Source organism: Heterocephalus glaber, unplaced genomic scaffold, assembly GCF_053883595.1.
Source record: "Heterocephalus glaber isolate CG9 unplaced genomic scaffold, H.glaber_assembly_v1.0 deba00001457, whole genome shotgun sequence".
Taxonomy (NCBI): domain Eukaryota; kingdom Metazoa; phylum Chordata; class Mammalia; order Rodentia; family Bathyergidae; genus Heterocephalus; species Heterocephalus glaber.
The window spans coordinates 13,642,213-13,655,891 of record NW_028258305.1 but is presented as its reverse complement, the minus strand read 5'-3'; the positions used below and the strand labels follow the sequence as shown (position 1 = coordinate 13,655,891).

At 36.2% G+C, this 13,679-nt stretch overlaps 1 protein-coding gene and 1 long non-coding RNA gene across 11 annotated transcripts in view; one reads left to right on the top strand and one right to left on the bottom strand.

Annotated features, from left to right (window-relative positions):
- The window catches only part of LOC110346144 (uncharacterized), a 28,929-nt gene extending 27,615 nt beyond the window's left edge, over positions 1-1,314 (top strand). Inside the window, exon 4 of the long non-coding RNA XR_002389990.2 lies at positions 1,137-1,314. This is a non-coding gene — a long non-coding RNA (uncharacterized LOC110346144). The remainder of the gene's footprint in view (positions 1-1,136) is intronic.
- Ccdc88a (coiled-coil and HOOK domain protein 88A) overlaps positions 1-13,679 on the bottom strand; it is a 144,289-nt gene that overhangs the window by 34,071 nt on the left and 96,539 nt on the right. The gene's annotated exons all lie outside the window — the stretch shown is intronic.

Sequence of the window (13,679 nt, the reverse complement as noted above, 5' to 3'; positions counted from 1 at the left end):
TGAAGGGAGGGCAGGGGAATGGGGAAAAAAATAAGAACCAAGATATATCATGTAAAGGTACAATATTCCCAATGATGAATGTCATCATATTGTATCCCTAAAATGTACCAATAAACTTAATGGATTTTAAAAAATGGATATATTACTATAAATACATTTAAAAAAAATTATAGTCCATGGGAAAAAGAGATTCATATATAGAACTGTACATGTCAGGTCAACTGCTGAAATGTAATTATGAATCCCTGTGACAGATGCATGTGCATAAATATAATACATATATACATATCCCTGAACAGTTAAAAATACATTATTTATAAATTAGTAATAAATATATGAAAAGATGTATTCTTCGCTCATAACTTAAAATGTTCAAATTAAAATATTTCTTCTTATCACCTTAACAAAGTTTAAAACACTGGTAATACCCAATGTTAATCAAGTACTTGGAAGATAACTGGTATGATTTTTAAAGACTAGTAAAAAACCATCAATTAAAATTAAACATAAAGAGGTATGTATATCTGTTGGCCTGGCAATTCCATTGTTAGTAATTTAGCACTCCAAGAACATGTTTGTTTATACATGGATATTTGCTGCAACAAAACCTGAAAAAAAGGTAAATGTACATAAATGTGGAATTTATTTAAATAAATGATGGTAACATCTACACTTTAGAAAAATATGTGATTATTATGTCAAAATGATACAATACAGGGCTGGCAATTTAGCTTAGTGGTTCCACTGCCTGCCTTGCAGGCGTAAGGACCCGAGTTTGATTCCCAGTACCAAAAAAAAAAAAAAGTGACAATACTACATTGCTAAAGTTGACAGATCTATAAGATAATGTAATTAAAAATGAAAAGAATTTTGTATAGCATTATCTCACAGGTATTAATTTACAAAAGAAATGTATATCCATATGTGGATAAACCATAAATGTGAGAAGATAAACTACAGTGATTAATTCTAATAAGAAAGTAAAATCAGTGCTGTGGGGATCAATTTTTATTTTCATAGATTCAAGTTTTTAATTTAAAATATTTCTTTCATGTTACATTCAAAACCAAGAATAACTATAACTATTTTACTTCTTAGCATGTAAATTTCTTATTAAACTTGTTCATCTTTTATAGGTAAAATATTTACTGCTATCAAGTATTAGTTGAACACATTCAGCTAATAAGCAATAAGAATTGATTGCCAATTACTGAAAATTGATGAAGATCTGCAACATTATCACAGCCTTTCCAAGACTTGTAATCCAGACACCTAGAAAACAACTTAGCCAAGAGAAAAGGAAGAAAAGCTCTGAGGATCAAGAAAGAGGCGTCAGAAAAACTACAAATTACAGAGAAACTGAAGGAACTCAAGACAACAAAGAGAAAAGAAGAAAGAAATTTGGAATGCTAACCCTCCCTCCAGGAAAAGGGGACTTATTCCCAAAACACAAGATACAATAAGCCCCAGGGAGAAAAAATGGACCAGCAGCTCTAGCTCCATAAGCTGGTTCCTGAAACTGCAAATAAAGTGTAGGATTTATTCTGATAATGACTTTTTCCAAATGGCAGGGTAGAGTTGTGGAAGAATTCCATTGCAATGCCCACTGTATTGGGGAGCAATTAATTAGGAGCCATTATGGGAAGGGGTTCACTGTTGGCACACACAACTTCATAAAACAAAAACTACCGGAAAAAAAGGTCAGACAAACACCAATGCCATCATAGCAGGGGACTTCAACACCCCACTCTCACAATTAGGTCAACCAGACAAAAACTTAAAGAAATATAAGTATTCAACAACATCACTGAATAAATGGACATACCTATATAATGTTTCATCCAACAACAGAATACTCCAGTTTTCTCAGCAGCACATAGAACTTTTTACAAAATAGACAATATATTAGGCCATAAAGCACAACTAAATACAAAAGAATTGAAACAACCCCCTGTAGACCATCAGAGTATAGTACAGTGAAACTAGAAATCAGCCAGAGAAACTACAGAAATTACATAAACACATGGAGATTAAAGAATACATTACTGAATAATCAATGAATTAATCGGGGAAGGAATATAAAAGTTCCTAGCATCAAATGGAAAACAGAAGAACAAGATACCAAAACCTATAGGACACAAAGAGGTTGTAAGAGGGATTTTTATAGCTGTGAATGCACACATTAAATAGTTGTGTAATCCTAAATAAATAACCTAACGATGCATCTCAAGGTCTTAGAAAAACAAGAGAAATCCAAATCTAAAATTAACAGAAGAAAACGTAAAAAGATCAGAACAGAAATTAATGAACTTGAGATTTAAAAAGTAATACAAGGAATCAATGAATCAGAGTTGGTTCTTTGAAAGGATAAACAAGATTGATAAACTCCTTGCCAAATTTATAAAAAAAGAAAAACCCATGTCAATACAATTAGAAATTAAAAATTAAAAAAATTAAAAATTAGAAAAAACCCTGTAACTGAAAGTGCCCAAATCCAGATTATAAGAAACTACTTTGAAAACATACTCCAATAAAGAGCAGAACCTATAAGAATGAAGAAATTCCTAGACACATACGAATTACCAAAACTGAACCAAGGAGACATAAAAACTCTGAATATAACAAAAACAGGTAATGAACTTGAGGCAGTACTGAAAGTTCTACCAACATAGAAAAGTCTAGGACCCAATGGCATCATCACAGAATTCTACTAGAATTTCAGGAAAAAATTAACAACAATATTTCTCAAACTCTTCAGTGAATTCTAAAGAGAAGAGGGGTACTGCCAAACTCATTCCTGGCAGCTAGCATTACCTTGATACCAACACTGGACAAGGACTTTATCATAAAAGCAAATCTACGGGCCAGTCTTCTTAATGTAGATAGACTCAAAAATTCTCAACACAATACTGGCAAACAGAATGCTACAAATGATTAAAAAGATCATAACATGACCAAGTTGGGTTTATCTCAGACATGGAAGCATGGCTCAACACTTATAAATCAATAAATGTAATACATCACATCAATAAAAGCAAGATAATAATCACATGATCAGCTCAATAGAAACAAAAGAGCCTTTGGCAAAATACATCCATTCAAGATAAAAATCCTGAAGAAAATAGGTATACGATGACCTTATCTCAATCTGATAAAAGCCATATATATGACAAACCCGCTGCCAACATCACAGTTAATGGAGAAAAAAATTGAAAGCTTGTCTCTAAAATCAGGAAGAAGACAAAAGTGTCCATTCTCACCACTCCTGTTCAATATAACACTTGAAACTGTACATGGAACAATCAGACAAGAGAAAAAATAAAAAACAAAAGGAATACATATAGGAAAGGAAAAAAAAATCTATCCTTATTCCTAGATGGCATGATCCTTTACATATGACCAAAAAAACTCATCCAAAAAAATTCCTAGAATTAATAAATTCAGCAATGTAGCAGGATATAAAATCAACACAAGAATCAGTAGTGTTTCTGTACACCAATAATGAACCCACTGAAAAGAAATAAGGAAAGTAATCTCATCCACAGTAGCATCAAAAAATTAAATATGTGGGCCAGGGATTTAGCTCAGTGGTGCCTCCACCTGCCTCACAAGTGGAAGGTCCCAAATTCAATCTCTGGTTCAATATATATATATATATATATATATATAATTAACCTAACCAAGGAAGTGAAAGACTTTTATAACAAAACTAAAGTTTCATATCCTGGAACAAAAAAAAGAGACACTGAAGAGGACAGATTTAGCTCAGTAGTTCTGCCACCTGCCTCACAAGTGCAAGGTCCCAAGTTGGATCCCTGGTCCCAAGTTGGATCCCTGGTCCCAAGTTGGATCCCTGGTACCAAAAAAAAAAAAAAAAATGGAAAGATGCCCCTGTTCCTGGTGCAACCAATACTGTCAAAATGGCCATATTATCAAAACTGATACATAGATTTAGTGCAATCCTACTTAAAATATGAATAGCACTTCTTCACAGAACTGGGAAAAAACCATCCTAAATTATATATGCAACTAGAAGAGACTCAGAATAGTTGAAGCAATCCTGGGCAACAAGAGCAAAGCAGAAGGCACCATAGTCCTGGATTTCAAGTTATATTACAAACCACTGGCATAAAACAGACATCAATCAATGAAATAGAACAGAGGATGTACAAAAGGGGCCAAAAGCATACACTAGAGAAAACCTCTTTAACAAATAGTGCTGGGAAAATTGGTTATTCACAGGCAGAAGAATTAATTTAGACTTGTATCTCTCCTATGTATTAAAATAAAACCAAAATGGATCAAAAGTCTAGATTATTAAAACAGAAACAATGAATCCTCTGGGAGATAAAGTGAGTAAAACTCTTGAAGACACAGGCATAGGCAAGAACTTCCTGAGCAGTACCAACTGCACAAGAAATAACATCAAGAATCAACAAAATTTGATTATATCAAATTTAAAACCTTTTGGGGCTAGGGATTTAGCTCAGTGGTTCCGCCACCTGCCCTGCAAGCTCAAGGACCCAATTTCGATCCCTGGTACCAAAAAACAAATAAAAATTTAAACCTTTTGCACAATAAAGGAAACTAACAAAGTAAAGAGACAAACTATAGAATGGGAAAAAAATTTTGCCAGCTACTCCTCAGCTAGAGCACTATCAGAATATATAAAGAACTATAAAAATTGGACTCCCCCAAATAAAAGAACCAATAAAAAATGGAAAACTGAAATAAATAGATACTTCTCAGAAGAAGTACAAGTGGCCAATAAATACCTGAAAAATATGTTCAACATCTCTGGCCATTATGGAAAAGCAAATCGAAATACTGAGATTCCATCTTACTCCAGAAAGAATAGCCATCATCACAAACAAAAAACAATGAATGTTGGCAAGGTTGTGAGGGAAAAAGGAATCGTTCTCCATTGTTGGTAAGAATGTAAACTAGTAACTGGGTATGTGGATTCCTCAAAAAAACTAAAAACAGAAATTTCATTCAATTTAGCTATACTTTTTCTGGATATCTTCCCCCAAAAGTTAAAGACATCATATTTCAGTGATACATGCATACTTTTGTTTATGTTTTTATTTATTTTTCGAGACAGTGTCTTGCTATGTATTCCAGGTTGGTCTCGAACTTGTGGTGATTCTCCTGGGTCAGCCTACTGAGTGCTGGAATTATAGATGAGTGCCACCTTGCCCAGCAACAGAGCCTTACTTAAAGCAGTACAATTCACAATAGCTAAATCTTGGAAATGGCTCATATGTCCATCAACTCATGAGTGGATAAAGAAAATGTAGTGTATATACACAATGGAGTACTACTTGGCCATAAAGCAGAATAACTCTGAGTCATTTCTAAGAAAATAGATCCACCCTGAGACCATAATGTTAGGTTATATAAATTAGACCACAGAAGGTTAAATATTGCAGAGTTTCTCTTATATGAGAAACCCAAAGTATAAAAAATTTGAAGAGCAAAATAAAAGATGATAGGAAACAGGGGGGTAGTCCTTTTGCAGATAGGAAGGGGATGTAGGGATGGAGAAGAGAGGGAGGGGAAGTAAAAAGGACTAAGATTTGCTATGTATCTGTACCAATTCCTCAAGATGAATGTATTCATTATGTAATACAAACATAAATAAAAGCCTTTTTTTTTTTTTTTTTAAAGAGTCTCTTAAGTTGCAGGGAACCTGCCCTATCCAGCTCTCACCAGGCACATTGGCAGACACCGGAGAGAAGTCCCGGGTCACAGGGAACCCGCCCCATCCAGCTTACACCCATGGCAGCAATCCACTTAGCCGGGAGGGTGCCTACAGCCCCCCCCCCCCCCCCGTTCCCCTGGCCTCTTGGCTGTACAGCCATACCACAATACCACAAAGACACAGGGGACACCAGATCACCAGACGACCGTACTTGTTAAATTGGAGGGATCGTCACCTCCCATTGGATTCTGGAATATCTTCCCGGCAAGAGCAGCTGGAACCTGCAGTAGAGCCTTGCAGAGTTCAATCCTACAGAAGGACAGGGAGCTCAACTTGGAACTTGCAGCCAGAAATCTGCCTGAATCACATGGGTCTGTGACTGGCTTGCTGAGACTCACTGACTTCCATCTGCACACTGCTGCCCACATTGTCTATTGTGACAGCAGAGACATACCCTGAAGGAGGCCCTTCATTTTCATTTTTATTTTTTATTTCCAAAATTAGTATCATTGGTTTGTTTTTTTTCTTATTTTTAATATTTTTCCCAACTCTTTGCAAATTTTTGTTTTTCTCTTCTTTTTTTTCCCTTCTTTCTTTTCACTTTCCATTCCCTCTCTCTCACACTCACTCTCTTGCTGTCCTACATTATTCTTCATCTCCCTTTTTGTTCCTGTTCTGGCCCTAATTTGGTTTTCTTTTTTCTTTTCTTCTCCTTTTTCTTCTCTTGCCCTTGTCCTCTGGCTTCACTGCTACCTTCCCCTATCCTTCTACCTATCTATCCCTCCCTCCCCAACTCTTAACTCCCCATCCTGAAGGGTAAAGTATTGAAGAGTTTATTCATTATAATCATATGTTGGGTTGGTCCTCGATTTTGATTTAATTCACACAGTTAAAGGTGATAGATTAATAACTACCACAAAATGTCATTTTCTAAGATGTACTTGATGCTATGGTGTTGCTGACTGTATCACTTGGGCTAAGGTGTTGTTATTGATCTAGTCAATGGTCCTTCCTGGTATAATGAAAATGAGATAGTCTCAGAGTCATTAGAGACTTGAAACCTAAAGACCAACTGTATCTGGAAGACACCTCTGAGAAGCAATCATTCCATAATGGTTCTAATTACAAGCAACAAAGATGCTTACAATAAGCAATTCTGAAGTATCAACCCAGGAATTAAACCAAGGACAGTACCAAAAACAAAAATGAGAAGACATTTAAGCAAGGCATAAACTCAGACTTCCACCCGACCAAGGGTAAACTCTGGGGAAAACGAGGTGGAAAAGTCCAATATTCAACCACCTGGACACCCTGAACTGATAGCACAGGAAGTAACAAAACAGATGAATGAGGCTCTAGAAAAATTCAAAGCATAAATAATCTCCCAGATAACTACAGAGATGGTTAGCAGAGTGAAAGACATGATTAGAGGCTCCAGAACAGAAACAGATAAAAAATAGATGAGCTCAGAAATATGTTGGAAGCCATGAATGGCCAACATAAGAAAGAAATGGAATCCATGAAACAGATTCAAACAGATATTCAGGAGATTAAAAATTCCAATGAAAGCATGCAGAGCAGATTAAGGGAATCTGAAGACAGAATATCAGATATAGAAGACAGGATCATGGTTAAGGACCATGGAAACAGAGATTTCTTAAAAATAGTAAGGGGCCATGAGAAATCAATCCAGCAGCTGCGAGATGATGCAAAGAAGAATAACTTAAGACTGATAGGAGTCCACGAAAAAACAGGACAAAGTATAATTGACATAAAAAAACTGTTCACAGAATAGTGGAAAACTTCCCAGACAGAGGTAGAGAATCGTACATACAGATAAGTGAGGCATATAGAACTCCAACCAGCCATGATTTAAAAAAATCTACACCTAGACATATAATAATGAAGATCCCAGAAACCCAACAGAACAAAATCCTACAAGCAGTTAGAGAAAAGAAACAAATCACCTACAAAGGAAAGCCCATCAGAATCACAGCAGACTTCTCAACACAAACCCTCAAGTCAAGGAGAGCCTGGAGTGAAGTATTTCAAGCCCTAAAAGAAAAAACTTCTAACCTAGACTGTTGTATCCTGCAAAATTATCTTTCAAAATTGATGGGGAAATTAGATACTTCCATGACAAAGAACACCTGAGAAATTTCATGAACACCAAACCAGCACTATAAGCAATTTTAAACAATATCCTAGAAAAAAACAATGAAGGTCACAACTCCATGAGGCCCAACAGAGGGAAGCCACTAGGCAAGGTAAGACACTAAAGGGAAAGAGGGAAAAATAAATAAAAGAGCCAACAAAAGTAAAACATCATGACAAAGGTGAATCAATATCTATCAGTTACAACCATCAATGTTAATGGCCTCAATTCACCAATCAAAAGAAAGAGACTGGCAGATGGATTAAGAAGCAAAATCCAGCAATATGCTGTATACAAGAAACACACCTAACCCAAAAAGAAATTCATAGACTGAAAGGAAAAGGATGGAAAACAGTTCTCCACACCACAGGAACCCAGAAAAAAACAGGGGTACCAATCTTATTTGCAGACAAAGTAGATTTCAAACCAAAACTAATTAAGAGAGACAAAGATGGTTACTACATCCTTGTGAAGGGAATAATCCAAGAGGAAGAGATGACAATCACAAATATATATGCACCAAATATGAATGCCCCCAACTATACAAAACAAATATTAATGGACATGAAAAACCAAATAAGCACTAATACAACTGTAGTGGGGGACCTCAATACCCCACTATCACAAATAGACAGATCATCTAGACAAAAAATTAACAAGGAAATTCTAGAACTGAACCAAGTCATTGAACAAATGGACTTAATAGATGTTTACAGAGTGTTCCACCCCACAAAATCAGAATACACCTTCTTTCCGGCTGCACGTGGGTCATTCTCCAGAATAGACCACATGCTAGCTCATAGGACATGTCTAAGTCAATGTAAAAGAATTGAAGTTACCCCTTGTATATTATCAGACCACAGTGCAATAAAATTGGAGATCAATAACATAAGAAACCGCAACCCCCCCCAACACATGGAAATTGAATAACACCCTACTGAACAATCAATGGGTCACAGAGGAAATTAAAGAAGAAATTAGATAGTTTCTACAAGTAAATGATAATGCCAATACAACATAAAGGAATCTATGGGACACAATGAAAGCAGTTCTATGCAGGAAATTCACAGCAGTGAATGTCCACATTAGGAAAACAGAGAAAACTCAAATAAATAACCTAATGTAGAAACTCAAGCTCCTGCAAAAAGAAGAGCAACACAAATCCAAAGCTCGTATAAGAGAAGAAATGATAAAGATCAGAGGAGGAATCAATGCAGTGGAGACTAAGAGAACATACAAAAAAAAAAAATCAATGAAGCCAAGAGTTGGTTTTTCAAAAGAATAAATAAAATCAATAAACCTTCATCCAACCTTATCAAAAAAAGGAAAGAAAAGCAAATCCATGCAATTAAGAATGAAAAAAGGTGAAGTCACAACAGATCCAAAAGAAATCCAGAGGATCATCAATACCTACTTCCAGAACCTGTACTCTAATAAAATGGAAAACACAGGAGAAATGGACAGATTCCTAGATACATACGAATTGCCAAAGTTAAATGAAGAAGATATAGAAATTCTAAACACCCCAATTACAATGAGTGAAACTAAAAATGTAATTAAAAATTTACCAACAAAGAAAAGCCCAGGACCTGATGGCTTCACTGCTGAATTCTACAAGACATTTAAAGAATAACTATTGCCATTACTCTTCAAAACCATGAAGGAAATTGAAAGGGAAGCAAGGCTTCCAAATTCATTCCTGGAAGCAAGTGTTACTTTGATCCCAAAACCAGGAAAAGACCCAACCCAAAAAGAGAACTACAGGCCAATCTCCCTAATGAACATAGATGCAAAAATCCTCAATAAGATACTGGCAGACAGAATATAGAGGATCATCAAGAAGATCATACACCCTGACCAAGTTGGATTTATCCCAGGGATGCAAGGATGGTTCAACATTCATAAATCAATAAATGTAACATACTATATTAACAGAGTCAAGGACAAAAACCATATGATCATCTCAATAGATGTAGAAAAGGCATTCGACAAAATCCAACACCCATTCATGATAAAAACCCTACAGAAAATTGGAATAGAAGATTTTTATCTCAACCCGATTAAGGCTATCTATAAAAAACCAACAGCCAACATCATACTAAATGGTCAAAAACTGAAAACTTTCATGCTAAAATCAGGAACAAGACAAGGATGCCCACTATCACCATTCCTGTTCAATATAGTTCTGGAAACATTAGCCACAGCAATTAGAAAAGAGAAAGAAATAAAAGGAATAAAGATAGGAAAGGAAGAAGTTAAACTGTCATTATTTGCTGATGATATGATACTTTACATAGGAAGACCCAAAAAACTCCACCAAAAGACTTCAAGACTTAATTGACAGATTCAGTAGAGTAGCTGGATACAAGGTCAACACTAAAAAAACAACAGCCTTCTTGTACACAAATAGCAGACTCACTGAGAGAGAAATTAGGGAAACAATTCCTTTTACAACTGCATCCCAAAAAATGAAATATCTAGGTATCAATCTAACAAAGGAAGCAAAAGACCTCTACACTGAAAACTACAGCACTCTGAAAAAAGAGATCAAAGAGGATATAAGAAAATAGAAAGACATCCCTTGTTCCTGGGTAGGAAGAACCAATATAGTGAAAATGGCCATATTTCCAAAACTACTATATAGATTTAATGCAATCCCAATTGAAATTCCAACAATATACTTCATAGAACTAGAGAAAACAATCCAAAAATTCGTTTGGAACCAGAAGAGACCTAGGATAGCAAAAGCAATTCTAGGAAATGGAGACATGGCAGGGGGTATAACAATCCCCAACTTGAAACTATACTACAAAGCTACTGTGATAAAAACAGCATGGTACTGTGTAGGGAACAGGGAAAGGGGACGTTACTAGAACCTCCGCAGTAAGTCCTAGTCTCCTGCAAGCCACAGCAGCACAAGGCAAATTACAGGAAAGGTAGAAAAATGAGACTGAGAAGAAGCTGAGCTTTGGGTCTGATCAGTGCTGCTCTGAGTGGCAAAGACAAAAGCCCCGAGCTTAACTCACCTTTTATTCAGTATATCGGGAGAAACAAATGTAACAAATGACTTGCAGAGAGTTCAGTACATCCTGCGTAAACAAGATGTAACAATCCAAGAACAATGAGGAACTGAGTAGATGTTTGTTCCTCCCAGGATGTTTTCAGCTCCCAGGATGTTTCTTGTCCTGGAGAATCACAGCATCATGGGATCACTGAGGTCTCAGTTGTGACCGGAGGCCAAAATGGAATTATGTCTCAGAATTCCAAAGCTGGGCTATAGGCAGGAGAACTAGGCTAACCAAATGATTTTTCCCTAAAATTATGTAGCATTGCTCCTGACAGTACTGGCAAAAGAACAGACCTGAGGATCAGTGGAATAGATTAGAAGATGCAGAAACAACTTCAGACATACTCAGCCACCTCATCTTTGACAAAAGAGCCAACCACCCTCATTGGAGGAAAGATAGCCTATTTAATAAATGGTGTTGGAAAAACTGGATTTCAACCTGCCAAAGATTAAAACTGGACCTATACCTATCACCATGCACTAAATTAAGATCAAAGTGGATTAAAGATCTAAATATTAAGACAAAAACACTAAACTTGCTGGAAGATAAATTAGGTACAACTCTTGAAGACACTGACATAGGACAAGACTTTATGAACAAAACCTCAGTAGCACGGGAACTAGCACAAAGAATCAACAACTGGAATCTCATCTAATTAAAAACTTCTGCACTGCAAAAAAACCACCAATAGAGAGCTAAGAGACAGTGTGGGAAAAACAATGTAGTAGGAACTACTACAATGTGGGAAAAAATTTTTAGCAGCTGTACCTCAGACAAAGGACTACTATCTAGAATATATAAAGAATTAAAAAAAATCAGACCCTCCAAATTCAAAGACTCAATTCAAAAATGGGCATCTGAAAAGAACAGACATTTCTCAGAACAAGAAGTAAAAGCAGCAAATAAATATATGAAAAAATGTTCAACATCAGTGGTCATTTGACAGATGCAGATGAAAACAACACTGAGATTCTACCTCACCCCAGAAAGAATGGCTGCTATCAAGAAATCAACCAGTATCAAATGCTGGCAGGGGTATGGGGAGAAAGGAACCCTCCCCCATTGCTGGTGGGAGTGCAGACTGGTGCAACCACTGTGGAAATCCGTATGGAGATACCTCAAAGAACTAGGACTAGAGGTCCCATTTGACCCAGCTATTCCCCTGCTGGGTATCTTCCCAAAAGAATTAAAAGAATCATACCACAGCAATATATGTACACCCATGTTTATAGCAGCATAGTTTGTAATAGCTAAAGCTTAGAAACATCCCAAGTGGCCATCAACTGGAAACTGGATAAAGATGTGTTTTTATATCAAATGGAGTACTCAGCCATAAAGAATGAGAAACTAATCATTTATAGCTAAATGGATGCATATCGAGGCCATACTCTTAAGTGAAATAAACAGGACACACATGTGTAAATACTCTCTAGTATGAGAAACTGAAAGTGTAAATAAGGGTTAAAATGATTAAAATGAATAACTGGTAATTTGACATAGGAAGAAAAATCCAAAGGGGTAGGGGTGATGGGAGGAGAAGGGGAAAGGAAAAATTATGAGAAAAGAAAAAAAAATGGAAATGAAGTCTATGTAAATAGGGAAGGGTGGAGGGGGTTATGGGTGCACAGGTAATGGGGAAAAAATAAGAACCAAGATACATCATGTACAGGTACAAGCACCCAATGACAAATGTAAATGTACTGTATACCTAAAACATACCAATAAAAGAATTTAAAAAAAAAAAGACTCTCTTACTTGCCAAGCTCTATTCTAGATACTGAAGGCACAAAGTCGAAATGGAAAGACTAACTGCCTGCCACTGCAGATCTTTTTTTAAACAGACAAACAGTAAGTAAAGTGAATTAAAAATGTAACTTCATTAATGAGTGCTAGGAAGAAACTAATCAAGGCAGTGTTATTTTAGTAAGTGCTTTAGGTTGGGCACAGCAGCTTTACTAGGGGAAAAGGTCAGGGAAGACTTCATGTAGGCTATATGATATGGCACCTCAATGCTAAGCAGGAGCCAGTCATGTGATCAGGCAAGGAAAGCAAACAAACAAACAAAACCCTGAGGTAGAAACAAACAGAAAAAGGTCAATACGATTAGAATATACTTATCATGCACCAGGAATTGTTGAAGTATTTCCAAGATATTAACATGTAATACTATTATCTCCAGATTTTAAGTAAGGGCAGGTAGAGATTTGGTATGGCATAGGGTCAGAGCAATGAAGGACAAGAATACAGTAAAGAACCTGGATTTTATTTAATTGAAACTGGAATTCACTGAAGATTTCAATAATAAAGTGACATGATCTAGATTATGTCATAAAGATTATTCTAATTGTGTACTGAGAAGTTTGAGTGGGGCACAAGTGGAAAAAGGGACCAGTTAGGAGGATAATATTCTAATAGTCAAGATGAGAGGTGATGGTTTTACTAGAGTGGTAACAGCAGAGACAGAAAAAAAGCAGATGTGTTTGGGTTCTATGTGGAGAGCGAAAGGTTGAAATAACCTTGAGAGACCTCTGAGTCTCTTGAGAACATAATGAATCCTGGATATGCAGCTGGCACAAAAACAAGGATGGTTACTTCTAACGAGAGTGGTTAAATAGAAAGAGTTCGAATGTCTGCAGTGCAAGGGAGCGTTATTCCCGGAATTGTAAGGATATATTTGACCTTTTCCCTGGAAAATAATTAGTCGCCGAATTATGTACAGAGGAGGGGTTGGGGGTTGTGGAAAAGGTATATA